This window comes from Haliotis rufescens, unplaced genomic scaffold (genome assembly GCF_023055435.1).
Source record: "Haliotis rufescens isolate VD_foot unplaced genomic scaffold, xgHalRufe1.0.p SCAF_1, whole genome shotgun sequence".
Classification (NCBI taxonomy): Eukaryota; Metazoa; Mollusca; class Gastropoda; order Lepetellida; family Haliotidae; genus Haliotis; species Haliotis rufescens.
Genome location: NW_025963779.1, coordinates 21,652,006 through 21,667,522, shown reverse-complemented (window position 1 = coordinate 21,667,522; position 15,517 = coordinate 21,652,006). Strand labels below are relative to the sequence as shown.

The window sequence follows — 15,517 nt, the reverse complement described above, 5'->3', positions numbered from 1 at the left end:
TGATGTCCCTGTAATACTAGCATCTAACATGATATAACAAACCACTATTGACGCAGAATGTAAAAGCACAGCTTTTTCTCCGGTGTGTGGCGTGTGTGGCGTGTAGCCAGGTGGGAGTGGAGCTTCATCTCTACACAGCTTCAGCTGCTGCAAACTGGATGAGAGTTTTGTGGATGAGAAATATGACGGTTGTGTAGGTGAGTAATATGAGGGTTGTGTGGATTAGTAATATGAGGGTTGTGTGGATGAGTAATATGAGGGTTGTGTGGGTGAGTAATATGAGAGTTGTGTGGGTGAGTAATATGAGGTTTGTGTGGGTGAGTAATATGGGGATTGTGTGGATGAGTAAGTTGAGGGTTGTGTTGGTGAGTAATATGAGGGTTGTGTGGGTGAGTAAGATAAGGGTTGTGTGGGTGAGTAATATGAGGGTTGTGTGGATGAGTAATATGAGGGTTCTGTGGATGAGTAAGATAAGGGTTGTGTAGAGGAGTAAGATAAGGGTTGTGTGGAGGAGTAAGATAAGGGTTCTGTAGAGGAGTAAGATACGGGTTGTGTAGAGGAGTAAGATAAGGGTTGTGTGGATGAGTAAGATAAGAGTAGTGTAGATCAGTAAGATAAGGGTTGTGTAGGTGAGTAAGATAAGAGTTGTGTAGAGGAGTAAGATAAGGGTTGTGTAGAGGAGTAAGATACGGGTTGTGTAGAGGAGTAAGATAAGGGTTGTGTAGAGTAGTAAGATAAGGGCTGTGTAGAGGAGTAAGATAAGGGTTGTGTAGAGGAGTAAGATAAGGGCTGTGTAGAGTAGTAAGAAAAGGGCTGTGTAGAGGAGTAAGTTAAGGCTTGTGTGTATGAGTAAGATAAGAGTTGTGTGGAGGAATAAGATAAGGCTTGTGTGTGTGAGTAAGATAAGAGTTGTGTAGAGGAGTAAGATAAGGGTTGTGTAGAGGAGTAAGATAAGGGCTGTGTAGAGGAGTAAGATAAGGGCTGTGTAGAGGAGTAAGATAAGGGCTGTGTAGTGTAGTAAGATAAGGGCTGTGTGAAGGAGTAAGATAAGGGCTGTGTAGAGGAGTAAGATAAGGGTTGTGTAGAGGAGTAAGATAAGGGCTGTGTAGAGGAGTAAGATAAGGGTTGTGTAGAGGAGTAAGATAAGGGTTGTGTAGAGGAGTAAGATAAGAGTTGTGTAGAGGAGTAAGAAAAGGGTTGTGTAGAGGAGTAAGATAAGGGTTGTGTAGAGGAGTAAGATAAGGGTTGTGTAGAGGAGTAAGATAAGGGTTGTGTAGAGGAGTAAGATAAGGGTTGTGTAGAGGAGTATGATGAGGGTTGTGTAGAGTAGTAAGATAAGGGTTGTGTAGAGGAGTAAGATAAGGTTTGTTTAGAGGAGTAAGATACGAGTTGTGTAGAGGAGTAAGATAAGGGTTGTGTAGAGGAGTAAGTTAAGAGTTGTGTAGAGGAGTATGATGAGGGTTTTGTAGAGTAGTAAGATAAGGGTTGTGTAGAGGAGTAAGATAAGGGCTGTGTAGAGGAGTAAGATAAGGGCTGTGTGGATAAGTAAGATAAGGGCTGTGTAGAGGAGTAAGATAAGGGTTGTGTAGATGAGTAGGATAAGGGCTGTGTAGAGGAGTAAGATAAGGGCTGTGTAGAGGAGTAAGATAAGGGTTGTGTGGATAAGTAAGATAAGGGCTGTGTAGAGGAGTAAGATAAGGGTTGTGTAGAGGAGTATGATGAGGGTTGTGTAGAGGAGTAAGATAGGGTTGTGTAAGGGCTGTGTAGAGGAGTAAGATAAGGGTTGTGTAGAGGAGTAACATAAGGGTTGTGTGGAGGAGTGACATAAGAGTTGTGTAGAGGAGTAAGATAAGGGTTGTGTAGAGGAGTAAGATACGGGTTGTGTAGAGGAGTAAGATAAGAGTTGTGTAGAGGAGTAAGATAAGAGTTGTGTAGAGGAGTAAGATATGGGTTATGTAGAGGAGTAAGATAAGGGTTGTGTAGAGGAGTAAGATAAGAGTTGTGTAGAGGAGTAAGATAAGGGTTGTGTAGAGGAGTAAGATAAGGGTTGTGTAGAGGAGTAAGATAAGGGTTGTGTAGAGGAGTAAGATAAGGGTTGTGTAGAGGAGTAAGATAAGGGTTGTGTAGAGGAGTAAGATAAGGGTTGTGTAGAGTAGTAAGATAAGAGTTGTGTAGAGGAGTAAGATAAGAGTTGTGTAGAGGAGTAAGATATGGGTTATGTAGAGGAGTAAGATAAGGGTTGTGTAGAGGAGTATGATAAGGGCTGTGTAGAGGAGTAAGATAAGGGTTGTGTAGAGGAGTAAGATATGGGTTATGTAGAGGAGTAAGATAAGGGTTGTGTAGAGGAGTAAGATAAGGGTTGTGTAGAGGAGTAAGATAAGGGTTGTGTAGAGGAGTAAGATAAGGGTTGTGTAGAGGAGTAAGATTAGGGTTGTGTAGAGTAGTAAGATTTGGCATGAGTGAATGTTTCTTTGCCGTGGCGGTACCCAAAGGTCGTGGTTACACCTCGATTATACCAGGGAGTCTGTCGTCACCATACTCATGTTTCTGGGTTACACTCACGTGGTAATCAATCCCTGTCTGCGTAGTCGTGCTTTCCTCCCGGCGGCGTTTACGAAAGATCGCTTACACGCACAGTATGTACTAGAGACGCAATCACACTGTAATAACCAAACTTAAGGTCGACGTGACCACATTTATGGAATATATATTTACGGTAGCTTTACAGGCATAATGATGGTTTTTGGATGGTATTTGGCATGCCGTATTTAGATATAATGACTTATTTAACTCAGGTATTTTGACGATTTAAATCAGATATTTTAGAAATGTCTCGCGATATTCTATTTCATCTTTTGCTATCCATGATAAATGTTTTGCAAGTGTTTAGCTCTGTGTGTGTGTGTGTGTGTGTGTGTGTGTGTGTGTGTGTGTGTGTGTGTGTGTGTGTGTGTGTGTGTGTGTGCGTGCGTACGTGTGTGTGTGTGTACGTGTGTGTGTGTGTGTGTGTGTGCGTGCATGCGTGTGCGTGCGTGTGTGTGTGTGTGTTAACGTCAACAAGCTACTACCCAAGCACACATGTTCTAATGAAGCCAGGCATAAGGTGGAACATCATGATCAGAACGCTCACATCAAACACATTACATAAACACAACTGGATATTAATAATGGTTCATCCACAGGTGTTAATGCACCCAATGACTCGAGTGGCTGCAGACTTCAGAACCCGGAAGTGACATAACGCTGACTAAATAACCTTATCAGTACAGCATGCAAGTGTTGATTCTCAAGGAAATCCAGACTTATGGTTCAGTGTGTGTTGTGCCGAAACACTACCCCAGGCTTGAGCTATCCCCTGTGTTGCTACTCCCGATACTTCGACAACACTAACTGATAGTGTGTGCCCTTCTGGGTTAATAACTTCTTAACAGCCATTAACGAATGTGGGGATTTGTCAGCTTGCTGGAGATGAGTTATGGTTTGTGCTAGATAATGATGCGTTTGCTTACATCTCCAACGCGCCTGAATGTTTGGGTTGGTAATTGTTATACCCATCCTCCAAGTCCAGAACTAACGTATGTGTCAGTGTTGGAAATGGTGTGATGAGCATACGACGAACTCCAGACTCTTCTACAAGATAACACAGAAACAGAGAAAGATTTGACAGGCGGTATTGCATGCATGTTTATGAAATGTTAGTTTGTTCTTATTTTTAAAGTGTGCAAAACAAATCTCCGGTGAGGTGGCGGGTCGGTAAGACTAAAATTAGGTTCATGTTATCCCCATGTGAGACCCGCTGCTTGGTGTGTCATCGTGTGATCACAATGTGTGACCTGTTAGTGTGTCGGCTCGGGTGTACCTTGTGCAGCTGTGCCAGACTTGATTGCAGGTCGTCGTGATATTGATGGGATATTGTTGGCTGCGGCGTAAAATAACATCCATTCGTCCAACGGCTACAGCTCGTCGATGTCATGATGGACCCCGACCGTGATAACCAGGTTTACCTTTAGTTATGAACGTCAATCTTTTTCCGTGATTGCCATGAATCTATCAAAGTCAATCCTTTTCCGTGATTGACATGAATCTATCAAAGTCAATCCTTTTCCGTGATTGCCATGAATCTATCAAAGTCAATCCTTTTCCGTGATTGCCATGATTCTATCAAAGTCAATCCTTTTCCGTGGTTGCCATGAATCTATCAAAGTCAATCCTCTACTGCAATTAACTTTAGTTATGAGAATCATCCCTTTACCTTTATTATCTTTAGTCTGTGAAAGTTAATCCTTTGTCTTAAATACCTTCAATCTGTGACAGTCAACCATTTGCTATAATTATTCTTGGTATGTGAAATTCAACATTTTACCGTTGTTTATGAAAGTCAATATTGATTTTCTATCGCAATTATTTATGCCATTTAAAATGATAATCATGCGTTTGTAGACATTCAGTCTTCCACATCTATAGCACTGTGAATCAATGTTCCATCAAGATGTGATAGTAGTAAGTTCAAGTGAATTTTCTCACACAACCTTTCATAAAGCCTATTTTACCTGAACGATGTGCTGTTCTTGGAGTACTTGGTTTCATGGCCAGCTGTCCGTTGAGGAAATATCATCAGCTTGTGTGTACGGTCTGATGAGCTCTGGGAAACCTTTCCAGATGCAGCAATTGAGACAGTTATTTGTTTTGGAAATAGATAGTATTGAACTATTGTGAAATCTTTCCTTAACACTCCTTCAGTACAACTACTTACGACAGGAGGTAATGATCCTGTGAAGGTGAGATTATGGGTGAATCCTGACCCGGATCTGATCACCAGTCAGGGTGAGTGTTAGTGATACTAGAAACAGAAGTAAGACTCCTTTCCATTGCTCTTTATGCATTTCCCAGGGAGCTGGCCTCTCGGGAACGGCATGGGCTGTTCCATATGTCTGTCTGTTCTGGTTTCAAACACATCTTTCTCAACGTGGAGGAAATAATGAACTTATGCTTGCATCAGGTTTCATGATTTAATATTGTGTTAATATAGTATTGATATTGTATTAGATATGTCTGTTTTCTCCGTGCATGGCTCCCTTGGGGAAGTGACCTAAAGATCGTTGCGCCTACTTAGAGTACCGTGGATTGATTGTGTACTGAATGGGAGCAATGCTAAGTACTTTCACAGGTTTCAGGAGGAAGGTATTACTGAAGCCTGTCATCAATAACTAATCAAGTCGTTAGGTTATGTTAAGAAGACTTTTAAATACCGCACTTGTTTGTATAGTTCGGCGTTTTAAGACTCTGGACATCAACTGCTTTCTTTTGTGAAGACTTATTGAGCCTAGATGAGTTTGACAGAGTTGAGTCTTAAGGTTTTTCTCGAACTAAAATGTAAACTCCACACAGTGATGTATGCCGTGTGTGAATACAGACGCCGCTGTTGAGTTTTAAAGTCAATACGGGAAGTGTGAGTAAACGAGTTCGTGAATCCATCTTGATCATATTGGTACTCGAAACCGGGATTTGTCAGCGATGATTGAACACGCTTCCCATGTGACCCACGTTACCCATAATTCCTTTGATGTGTAAAAGACAATAAAGGACATTATAAGGCTTCTGCTGACGCATGTGTATCTTTACTAGGTCTGTTATGAATACTTATTTGAGAAATAAATACTAAGTGGGAGTTGTGTATGGTATAATAAACACTGCGGGAGAGATCAGACCATGACGGGCGTAGCCCCGAGTAGTTTATTCTTCCTGCAGTGTTATATTTAGGAGATAAACATACTGTGTTTTCAATGTAGAGCTAGGTTACCTGTAGATTTAACCGCGCTAAATTGAATTTGGAACCGAACATAACGTTTATCTCCATTCTGCCATGACTAAATAAAACGCGAACTCTTTGGTGTTAGCAAATATACTGAGTGGAACGGCATGGGTTGAGTCCAGTGTTTTGAGTGGGTTATCGATCTGAATTACGGAATCACCGAACAAAATATGTCGCTGTATATACTCAAGCAGTTTGTTTACACCGTAATACTTCACTCGAACATATTACAGAAATTGAAAGCATATAAGCACGGCAACTTGGTAAGCTAACATGAGGTGGGCATCCCTAAAGAAAACAAAGCAAGCATTGCAAGGCTTTCGCTCCACATCACAATCGAGTAAATTCTAAATTCATGGTAGAATAAGCGATACACAACGACCACGAGTCGTTTATTTCTTATATAAGATGTCAGCATTATGTACAGCCTCTTTGAGGATGTTGATTAAAATGTACAAGCTTTAAAAATCGTTACCTTTATTTTAATAATGATGACTCCCTGAATAAGATCTGACCTCTGCAATGTCGGACAAGTCCATTTTATGAAAAAGTAGGTTAAGTTTGGTTTTACCGGTATATTCTCACAATCCTCATGTCAATTATGTGTACCTTTTCTCCAAATATCGACTTTCATATCACCGCCACTTTTGGATGTGATCGTTCGGCCACTGCGATTATCAGCCTACCCGACCTGGGGAACAACTCACTGAACACTTCCCTCTCAAAATAACGTCGTCCAATCCAGTATCTGACGTCATCATGTTGCAAGCGCATAATCGAATCCCCAAAAATGAAGCCATGATAGAGAAATGTTCTATTGTGAAATAAACCATGCTTCGTTCTTCATTGCTCTTTGCTATTTATCGCATAGCTATTTTATATATAACTATAACCACTTTCGGCAAATTTATAGTTGTTTAAAAATTCTATTTGGATGTAAACACGGTTACCGGTAGAGAAGCGTGTCGGTCAATGCCGTCAATTATTTGTTCCACCACGCCCTGGATCAGTTCTTCAATCATTGCTGATACCCCTATGTTCCACCACGCCCTGGAACAGTTCTTCTACCATTGCTGATATCCTTATGTTCCACCACGCCCTGGAACAGCTCTTCTACCATTGCTGATATCCCAATGTTCCACCACGCCCTGGAACAGCTCTTCTACCATTGCTGATATCCCTATGTTCCACCACGCCCTGGATCAGTTCTTCAATCATTGCTGATACCCCTATCTTCCACCACGCCCTGGAACAGTTCTTCTACCATTGCTGATATCCCTATGTTCCACCACGCCCTGGATCAGTTCTTCAATCATTGCTGATACCCCTATCTTCCACCACGCCCTGGAACAGTTCTTCTAACATTGCTGATATCCTTATGTTCCACCACGCCCTGGAACAGCTCTTCTACCATTGCTGATATCCCTATCTTCCACCACGCCCTGGATCAGTTCTTCTACCATTGCTGATATCCCTATGTTCCACCACGCCCTGGATCAGTTCTTCTACCATTGCTGATACCCCTATCTTCAACCACGTCCTGGATCAGTTCTTCTATCATTGCTAATATCCCTATCTTCCACCACGCCCTGGATCAGTTCTTCTACAATTGCTAATATCCCTATCTTCCACCACGCCCTGGATCAGTTCTTCTACAATTGCTAATATCCCTATCTTCCACCACGCCCTGGATCAGTTCTTCTACAATTGCTAATATCCCTATCTTCCACCACGCCCTGGATCAGTTCTTCTACAATTGCTAATATCCCTATCTTCCACCACGCCCTGGATCAGTTCTTCTACAATTGCTAATATCCCTATCTTCCACCACGCCCTGGATCAGTTCTTCTACAATTGCTAATATCCCTATCTTCCACCACGCCCTGGATCAGTTCTTCTACAATTGCTAATATCCCTATCTTCCACCACGCCCTGGATCAGTTCTTCTACCATTGCTGATACCCCTATGTTCAACCACGTCCTGGATCAGTTCTTCTATCATTGCTAATATCCCAATGTTCCACCACGCCCTGGAACAGCTCTTCTACCATTGCTGATATCCCTATGTTCCACCACGCCCTGGATCAGTTCTTCAATCATTGCTGATACCCCTATCTTCCACCACGCCCTGGAACAGTTCTTCTACCATTGCTGATATCCCTATGTTCCACCACGCCCTGGAACAGCTCTTCTACCATTGCTGATATCCCTATGTTCCACCACGCCCTGGATCAGTTCTTCTACCATTGCTGATACCCCTATCTTCCACCACGCCCTGGAACAGCTCTTCTACCATTGCTGATATCCCTATGTTCCACCACGCCCTGGATCAGTTCTTCTACCATTGCTGATACCCCTATGTTCCACCACGCCCTGGATCAGTTCTTCTACCATTGCTGATTTCCCTATGTTCCACCACGCCCTGGATCAGTTCTTCTACCATTGCTGATTTCCCTATGTTCCACCACGCCCTGGATCAGTTCTTCTACTATTGCTAATATCCCTATCTTCCACCACGCCCTGGATCAGTTCTTCTATCATTGCTAATATCCCTATCTTCCACCACACCCTGGATCAGTTCTTCTACTATTGCTGATATCCCTATCTTCCACCACGCCCTGGATCAGTTCTTCTACTATTGCTGATATCCCTATCTTCCACCACACCCTGGATCAGTTCTTCTACCATTGCTGATATCCCTATCTTCCACTTGTTCGTAAGTCCTGAGTTTCTTTATCCTCTCTGTTACAAGGGATGCATATTATACACACACGTCCAGCAAAACATATACTTGTTTTAAAGTCCCTTGTAACCAAATCCGAAAAGAATAAAATTGAATTTTTACCCCAAATATACCGCCTGTTAAAAATGGACATTTCCACACAGATATAGCTAAAAATAGATCCAACAGAATGTTTAGAGCACCGTTATCCCAACTCGAATTATTCACGTATGGGTAAAGGTTTTCCAAACTTTGTTCATTCCTTCGTTATATTTTTCTCATCCATCACCGACTCGCCCACGCACGCCCACACTCGCCCACACTCGCCCACACTCTCCCACATTCGCCAGAGAACCGATCAAGTTCCCCATGTTCCATAGTAACTTCCACTGCCATTTCCCACAAGACTACCCCTACCCCTACCGTCCTGTTCTCGTTCCACTTGAAGCTGATACTCATTTGCTAACATTGTTTGCCCTAAGCCGCGAGAGGATGAAAACTTAGAAGTTCATCTATTCGTTGGTCGATGGAACAAGGACTCTTCTTCCGATGAAGTATTTGTTTTTCGTGATCTTTGTCGATATCGCTTCTCTGAGAGTGGAATAGTGAACCTCGAGGTGTTAAGAAATTCATCCATAGTATTAATCTAGGCCGGTAACGTGTTCAGGGTTTTTTGGTGTTCATTCTATAGTTGGCAGCTGGATCTCGTCTCAAGAAGAAACTTTGTAGTGTGTTTCCCACAACAGCTGTAGGGGTTAAACGGTCTTCCACGGGAATCAAGGTAACATGTTCTCACATGCAGCGCTCACTTATATCTAGAAATGTTACAGCGGTTTGGGAAGAAATATGCATGTTGTCCTCTAAATATAACGTTGTGTTTTTGACATAATGGAATACTAAATTACTTGGAAGAATTATTACAGTGCCCTTTTGGTCTGTCGGAATGTTTGCTTAGCAAGGTAACCAGGTTACGGTAAATCCTGTTTACACGCAGGAGCGTCCTGCCATTTGCCATCAGTTAGTATAAGTATTGACAGCACCGGCTTGTAGCAGCCAGATTGAAGTGTGTTACTAGACAGCCACAATATTGGCGTGTTGTAACCAGAAATATGAGATGGTAGCCATTGGGGTGAGATACTAGACAGGCACAATATTGGCGTGTTGTAACGAGACATATATGAAATGGTAGCCATTGGGGTGAGATACTAGACAGTCACAATATTGGCGTGTTGTAACCAGACATATATGAAATCGTAGCCATTGGGGTGAGATACTAGACAGTCACAATATTGGCGTGTTTTAATCAAGCAGATGTGAGATGGTAGCCATTGGGGTGAGAGACTAAACAGTCACAATATTAGCGTGTTGTAATCAAGCAGATGTGAGATGGTAGTCTCGGCCGGGTGAAGGCCAGTTGGCGGTCAGTATGACGATCTCAAGGCCAACACTAGGTCAGTCCAGTAGTGCTGAACTTTTACCTAATTAAACACAGCTAAACTTACTCCTTCAATGACTCCATACAGAAACAGACCGCCTCTGTGGTCTTATGGTAGAACGTCTGTCAGGAGAGCGGAAGGTCCGGCCGCGTCATACCAAAAGACGTTAAAAGATGGTACTTGTTGTTACCCTGTCTGGTGTTTGGCATTAAGGGGCTAAAACAAGGACTGGACAGCTCAGAGTCAGTATGCTGTGTCTGAGTGGGGTATTCATGTTAAACTGCGGCATGGTATCTCAGTGAGCTTGCACTATAAATCGGCATCAGTCGGACTGGTACAAGCAGTGACACACACACACGTGCATGTACGTCGCTATATAAGTGCAATAATCTTGGACGCGACGTTAAACCCCCCATTCAGAAACAAGGCAACGAAACAGGACTTCCGTAGGATTAACTTTCTTGTAAGGTAATGACATAATTATATATAGAAAATATTGACATGATTGAATTACTTTCTTAACATGTGTGTATGCCTGCCTGTCTGTCTGTATTTTTGTATATGGTGGCAAGGGTCGACTTGACATGCGCAGTGAGGAGCACGTGACTGACATGAACGTGAATATATCCTTACAGGAGTCAGGTCTCTAGGGTTGATCATCCTTGTCCCAAAATACACCTCCCCCTACTTGACAGCACCATGTCTTTAATGCTCCAGGAATCCCCCCAGCGCCCTGGCAACCTCAAAGAACGTTTCTCAATGTTGTTATGACACTATGCTGGAAATTTGAGAGCGCGTTAGGTTGGGCATACGTTACAGACCTGTTCTGTCAGGTCAACATAAAGATCAAAGGGTGTAAGCACCAACAAAAACGCAATTTGATTTATCTGGCAACACAAGGAAATATGTTGTTGTTCTCGCGGGATATGTGACCTGTAGATGTGCCCTTCACTAAGAACCAAATGTGGGATGGACTGCATTCAAAGGGAGGCAAGCGCCATATGTCGGGTATCATAATAACGTGCATTCGTGGTTTTTGGATCGCGGGTTCTCATTTGCAGGAACAAAGTAAAGACCCTGAAACTAACCATATAGATCTATCGTCCGCGCTGATCAATATCTCCAGCCGCCCTAATGAAGATTTGGTCTTCAAAAGCAATTGTCCAGCTTGATGAGGAACTCTACTTGAGGCTCATTGATGGATTTATACAATGTTGGTACACAGCCATGTTTCGTACAGACTAGCTGAAAACGCCCTCATCGAGCACCTACAGATGTGTATTTCATTTGCCGAGTGTTTTTACAAATATAATTTGTGACTATCGCTACAATAACTTCAAATTGAAAGTGTTCGTGGTGATATAACGGCAGTGATCGGTCTTTACTGGCCAGATTATGTTCTGCTCCTGAATAATCATTATCCTGGAATTTGAACCCCTAAAAGAGGAATTCAATTACTTCGGGAGACAAATGTTTAGATATCTCGTTTTGTTGAAGGAATTCTGTTGTCAGTCTTTATTGTTAGCTGAATGTATCTTTTGAGCATTGCTTTTATACCTTAATTGGACACAGACTTTTTTTCTCGCCCAGGATTCCTCAAATATGACTAAATGTACTTTGAACATGCACTTTTTCTTTTTTCTTTCTTATAACATCAAACAGGTTTTCAATCAAGTGTCTTCCTTCAGAAATATTTATAATGTCATCTTATGCTTGAACACAATTGCATTTTACGTTTCTTTGAAGGCCTGCGCGGAAGGTTGGATTTAGTCTGATCCGTGGTCCATGGGGAAATCAGACTCGTTTTTGTAAAGGGCATTCCTGATGTATCTTGACTGGTCACTTTATATACTGACCTGCTTACCACCTAAGAATGTCCGGAGCGGTGCAATGGACGTGTTTAGTCGAGGCTGCCATTGGGAGGGTTTTGCTTTAATGAAATAACCGATCATAGAATTGATTTAATATTGACGTTTAGAGTGAGTGAGTGACTTGGGTTTATCGCCGCTTTGGGCAGTATTTCAGTTACAGCAGGTCGGCATAGAGACAGAATGAATGAGTGAGTATGTCAATTTCAGTCGCACAATATATCAGTTTAGTGAAGTGACGTTGGACGTAAATATGTTGTGGGGGGGGGGGGGGGGGGGGGGAGGGGAGGGGGGCAGTCGTCTAAGGCGCCGCGATTCGCTTTGCAGAAACCTATGATTGTGGGTTCGAATCCCGGTTCGCCCCGATTATGTTTCTAGGTTTGTCAGCACCATACCCGTGCTAGTGGGTTTCACCGAAGTGGTAAACGTCTGAGACCTGCATGACTTCGGGCTTTCCTCCCACATTAAGCTGACACGCCGCGATATAACTGGAATACTGTTAAAAACGGCGTTAAACACAACTCACTCACTCATGAGAAGCTCACGAGCGCGTACTGACAGACTAGTCCTCACAATAGGGTTGAAATTAGGGATTCAAAGCCACGCTATTGATGTTACGAATGATAGGTCAACATTAACTGTGGCTACGAGATTCAGATAACCTTTCATTGAAATACTATGGCATTGTAGAGTCGTGCATGTATGCGTCCGTGTGCAAATGGGGAAAGGAAAACACCCTATTAATGAGCATACATCGCTTCTGCTTGGTTACTCGTTGGGAAAGAAAGTACAAAATAATAGCCATGCTCGTCGCCTGAAAAAAAAGTACCATTTTAAGAATTTCACAAGAATCTTTTTTTCTGTAGCAGTGTGTGGCTACTGCTTTATCCGTAATGTTGATCTCTTGTGTTGTGATCGAAAATGTCTGCAGCGAATTCTCGCGGGATTTGCCTTTGCCTAACACGAGACTACATCTAATTTCATCTGTCCACCATTTGTCAACTACCGCTTACGTCCGCCATTGTTTTTTCCCAAGGGACACAACTCTATTTCACCATGATGATGGGTTTCCCATTGTTTCAGAGTTGGATTAGCAAGTTCTTTTCATTCATCTATGTATTCATTCATTCACGGAATTACTCGTTTCCCAAAAGATTACGAATTTATCTATTTCTCAGATTTGGTTGTAATTTGGATGTCTTTCCTGGTGCATCTCAATCGGAGCTGTGTAACAGTGGTTTAGGTCCTTTATTAATAAATCGGAGCCCTCGGTGTTCTGAAGGAGGGCCTCATACAAACAGACATAACATCTATCTTAGTGGCAGTACAAGGGGGCGTATTCAGGGCCAGGCGATCACACAATCGGCCAAGTACGACGGGGGTACGGAACCAATTAGCTGATTAATTAACTTTTGATGATGAAGAGCAGCATATTGATTACAGTCTCTGTTTCAAGAGCCGAACTTATTTTTTTTACATTTTTATCAGGCTTTCAATCCTGTCCAGCGAACATTTATATGGAGGAGGGGATAAAATCTAATATTTTCTGGAACCAGAAACAATATAATATTATATGGTCTCTGCTGGAACAAATTATTTTTTTTACAAAATCTTAACGCCGCTGAGGATTATATCAAATGGTTAGCCTTTTTGCAAGGCTGGTCCAGCAAGTTTGAACTGAAGACATGAATATAAGCTTAATTGTAGCTTTGTTTTTGATTACCTTGAGAGCTTGATCCAGGCATGATGCAATTACACACATGCCTAGTCATGTCATTTCAAGGATCATGTCCACTGTGGAGTTTTGTCAGTGTGATTTGTGAGGTGAGGCTACTACTGCGGCTACTACCGGGGCTACTAGGCCGTGACAACAGCGGTTACGACAGTCTTGGTGATCTGCCATCTGTAGCAAGTCAGCCCCCGCCTCCATCAGTCACGGTGTCAGCAAACTGTTTCACGGCATCAACTTTTCGTTGGAATCTCTTGAGATTTCCGATAGAAGTGTCAGTTGTAGTGGGGGTAACTCTATTTGCAGCTTTGTACCACGGGAATGATCTAATTAGCCCAGTACTCGTGAACTGTTTCTTTCCATAACTCCCGAGTTGATAAAGGGGAGAGCAGTTGACGTGATTCGTCTCTTTTACTCATAGAAGAGCGGAAATGAAACATTGACCCGCAGTCGCGTTCGCTCTCTCTCTCTCTCTCTCTCTCTCTCTCTCTCTCTCTCTCTACTTATAACGTCTGAATATAACAAGTTTGACAGCATCAATATTTTCAGAACTTAATTCAGAACTCTATCCAGACATGACGGCCTGTTGGGTAAACAATTGTTCTTGGATATCTCTATATGATCTGTGATGGATGGCTCCGTTATTAAATGTGTAGCTATGGGGATTCTGTGCCCTTTTCCCGGGAACACACTTGTGATCATCCATCCCTCTTTCACAACACAGTGTGTGCACATGTTTATCTTTAGCTACACACGCGGGTATTTGTACAGTGACCAATGCTGGGTATAGATTCTTGCTGTTAACCAAGCCTGTTTATCTGGGTCTAGTCATCACTTTCGCTTCAGCAGGGCAGAGTTGAAGATAGGTGCAACTTTGTTCATCACGATACAGCAACATGCACCTTGCAGTATCAGCATCAACAAGACTCCCAGAGCAACACGCGAATCTGCGGCAGATAGAGCAGTTTATACTCGAACGCAGAAGTAACCGTTATCATTAAAAAATATGCATTTATCGATAGATGGAAATTAAGAATAGATATGATTATATCATGGATTATATGGTTACAGATTGAATAACAATCGAAGTGTGTACACAGCTTGTTAATGTTTTTTTGTTGCTTAACGCCACCCTCACCAATATTCCAGCTATATGACGGCGGTCTGTAAATAATCGAGTCTGGACCAGACAACCCAGTGATTAATGCCATGAGCATCGATCCACGCTATTGTGATCGATGACATGCATCAACCAAGGCAGTGAGCCTGACCACTCGATCCTATCAGTCATCTTTTCCGGCAAGCATGGGTTGCTGAAGACGTATTCTACCCCGGACCTTCATGGGTCTCTCCTTGGTGTAGTGGATAAAACGTCCCGAAAGGTCGGGGGTCGAACCTCTTGCCACATTATATCAAACACGTTTTTGTTGTTGCCCTGCCTGACTAGCGGCATACTGGGGATGACTGATCTGACTGATCGGCTCGGAGTATATACTGTGTGTCAGTTGGGTAGTCATGTTACTGCCACATGCTGTCTCTATTAAACCGGCATAAAGTGCGGACTAATACGTGCAGAAACACACGTACATGCACGTCCCTGTAATCATGAACGCTATGTTAAACCCCATTTCACCTCACCGCCCATTTTTTGCCTTATTATTAACAAATGCTTATGAAAATATGTTAATTATGTTAATATGTCACCGTGTGCGAGCTAAACTAGGTCTACGTAACATACGTGTGTGTGTTATTGATTTATATGGTATGGGCGATAGGGATGTTGATGTGTAGAATATTATCTGTGAGCCTGTCTCTATTTGAGATTGTAGGGGCGCTTCCGATGGTGCCGATTTCGCACTCTGAATGGTATGTGATTCAAACTTGGCAGAACTTTTAGTTCTACCGGAAAGAGACTGAATCAATTCTTTAAACCGCATATCATATTGTGTT

General features: G+C 42.6%; 1 protein-coding gene across 4 annotated transcripts in view; it reads left to right on the top strand.

Annotated features, from left to right (window-relative positions):
• LOC124114595 (calmodulin-A-like) overlaps nt 1-15,517 on the top strand; it is a 208,107-nt gene that overhangs the window by 32,260 nt on the left and 160,330 nt on the right. The window lies entirely within an intron of this gene.